Source organism: Humulus lupulus, chromosome 4 (assembly GCF_963169125.1).
Source record: "Humulus lupulus chromosome 4, drHumLupu1.1, whole genome shotgun sequence".
Taxonomy (NCBI): Eukaryota; Viridiplantae; Streptophyta; class Magnoliopsida; order Rosales; family Cannabaceae; genus Humulus; species Humulus lupulus.
This window is the reverse complement of record NC_084796.1, coordinates 103,642,058-103,645,049: the sequence shown is the minus strand read 5'-3', so window position 1 is coordinate 103,645,049 and position 2,992 is coordinate 103,642,058.

The following is a 2,992-nucleotide window of genomic DNA, read 5'->3' as shown; positions in this document are numbered from 1 at the left end:
TTCCTCATTAGCTCCTCCATCTGAGCCAGACGCTCAAGGGTTTTGTCCTGATTTCCTTGGTTGTTCCGGGGCTGTTCAACAGCTCCGGATCCATTGTACGCGTTTGGCGGGTTATTGTCCCTCCTATCTTGAGATAGGTTATATGGGACGTTCCCACTGTCGCGTACCTCGGACAGGTCTTCCCTTTGGCAAGCACGGCTACCGTTTCCCATCGGGTTTCCCCTTTGAGAGTTTAGACGACCTCGGAGGTCGTCCCTCGGGGTGGCTTGAGGACTTTGCGCCGAGCTCAAGCATTGGCGCAGGTCTCCGTCGGAGAGGTCAGTTCGACGGCTTCCGGTCCAATAGCTCCCGTTTGAGAAGCTTGGAGCCTGTCTTGAGGGATGAGGATCCGAGACTTCTCTGGGCGCTCTGCTATGATTTGATGGTCCGACGGAAGGAGGATTTCTCCAATTGCTCCCATGAGCCGGAATGTCTCGGACTGGTTGGGGAGGAGACGGGTATCTTATCGGTGAAGGAGGATGCCTAATCGGGGATGCGATTCTCCCGTCAGGACGGATCAGGTTAGGTCGAGGCCGCTCGACTCTACCAACCTCCGGGTCCTGTGCTCGGCGGTCTGAGCGGGGCGCAGGATGGCTGGCCGGGGTGGGCTGTCGCTGTGAGCCCTCCTCGGATCTCCTTCGCGAGCTCCCTCGAGCTCTCCTGGGCGCGCTCGAGGGCGGAAGTGAGCTGGGAGTTGAGGTCCTGACCGATCGGCTGTACTGTTGCTCAGCCCTAGATAGTTCTTCAAAAGTGGTCTCCCGGTGGTGCGATGTGGGAGTAGAGTTTGACGTCGGGGGTCTGATCGACCGGCTAGGCCTGGACTGATTACCTCAGTGGGACTTATGAGTCTCGCCTTGCCTCTTTCCAAACGTTAGCATCGGTTGTAAGAGGGGGTAGTCGGGCCAAAACCTCTTGAATCTGCTGGTTAGCTTTCACCAGCTGGCTCCTCAGCTGTGCATTCTCCATTTCCACCGCCATGTAGAAATCTGGGTTTGGATTGGGTGTCCGGCGAGCCGAACTTCCAGTGTCATCTTGGCCTATTGGCTACTTGCTCGGCCGCTGCTGAACCTCCATAATGTTGGTTCGCCTCGTTACCATGCCTTGAGCGAGTGATGTAACGACCCGAATTTGCTAATCAGGCTTAGGGCCTTGATTAGTGTGCCTGGAGGGCAATAAATGCTTAAGTATGCTTATGTGTGGATTTATGTGGATATATGATAATGAGGCATGTTTAGCTGAGTTAAATGTGCATGTGGGGCCCCATCTGGATATTAGGGGTATAAATGTGATGAATGTGATAAATGTGATATATATGTGATATGTCTGTGCAGCACGATCTGAGACAGTCCTGAGGAGCAGTTAGCTGGAAAGTCACAACGGGGTTGAGATTCTGACTCGGGGCGAGTCGAGGGGTAATTTGGGTACTAGGTGTGCTATGGGAATATCGAGTTATGAAAATAAGTATTTGGAGATATATTTGAGGATAGAATGTCTAGAAGGAATATTGGGGAAATTTACCATTTTGCCCTCGGGGACGTTTTGGTACCCCGAGCCTTGAGGTAACCCTTTAGACTTAAGTTAAGTAAAACAAAAAGGAGGAATTACTTAGAAACTTTGGGAAACCGATATTAGCTTTCTTTCCCAGCTGAAGACAATTCTTATCTCTCTCTCTCTTTCATTCTCTAAGAAACAACTCAAGGAATTCTGGAGTAAGCTAGCTTAAGCAAGGATTTGGGCTGAGAAAACTTAGAAGCTTGAAGCTTGGGGATTGAGGATCAAACTTAGGGACTAAGTTCTGCAAGGTAAGCTCTAATTACTAAGGTTATGCTTAGATTTACTGCTGGTTTGTTAGAGTTTGCATGCTAGTAAGTTGAATTGTTTTTAAGTGTTTTAGTTGAGTTTTGGAGAAGGATTCAATGGAGTTTGATGGGGATATTGAGCTGGATTGTGTGTGGTAATGATCTGGGTTTGATAGATGAGTTTTGAGTGGGTTAGCTTGAGGAAAATGCAAGGAAAGAGATGGAAATTCTGGGTTCGGTGGTGAGGGCCGCGACCCTAGGAGGGGCGCGCCGTGGCCCGTGTGCGTGCACGACCGAGGGAGGCCGAAGAGTTCATGTGCGCTGCGGTGCTTGGTGCTCGCGCCACGACCCGTGTGGGTGACAGTGGGAAGCTAGCCTCTGTTTTGAGGCTAGCCGCGACTCTTGAGGGTGGGGCCGCGGCCCTTAGTGCCAGTTTGGGTTTTCAAGGATGTTTAGGTTTGGGAACTCAATGGCTAAGGCTCGGGATGGATTTTATCACCTGGATTGATAGAATTCAAGATCCCAGAGGTTAGGGTTATGGCTCAAAGTTATTTATTGGATTAGAACTTGATGGTTGGATATTGTTAATATGTTGTGACTAGGGTTTCGGCGAGGCTTAAGTTAGAGGACTGTGCTCGGGACTCAAGTAAGAAAACCCTTGTTCCCATAGAGCTTGTGTGCAGGGCTGAGCCCAATGTGTTTGAATAGAATTGGTATGCAGGGCCGAGCCCTGTATGTTGGAACTGCGGGGCGTAGCCCTTTAACTGAATATGCTAGAATTCTATACTTGTTTGCTATAATATGTATGTTATGATGTGAATGATCGGCAAGAGCCGGGAACGGTGTAGACCGAGTACGGCGAAGGGCCGGGAACGGCGTTGGGCACGATGAGTGCAAGGCCGAGAACGACAAGGGGCCGGGAGCAGCGTTGAGCATGTTGAGTGTGAGTTGCTAGGGCGAGTCCCTAAAAGGATACCTGGGATATCCTCACAGCGTGGTCCGCGAACCCAGGGCTTGGTAAACGCCTGGGACGGCTAGGCCGTATGTGTTTAGCCATTGGCGGCCTGTTTATATGCTTGGTATATGTGTTGCATATGTTATCTGTTTGTGGGTTTTCTTGCTGGGCTTCGGCTCACAGATGCTCTGTGGTGCAG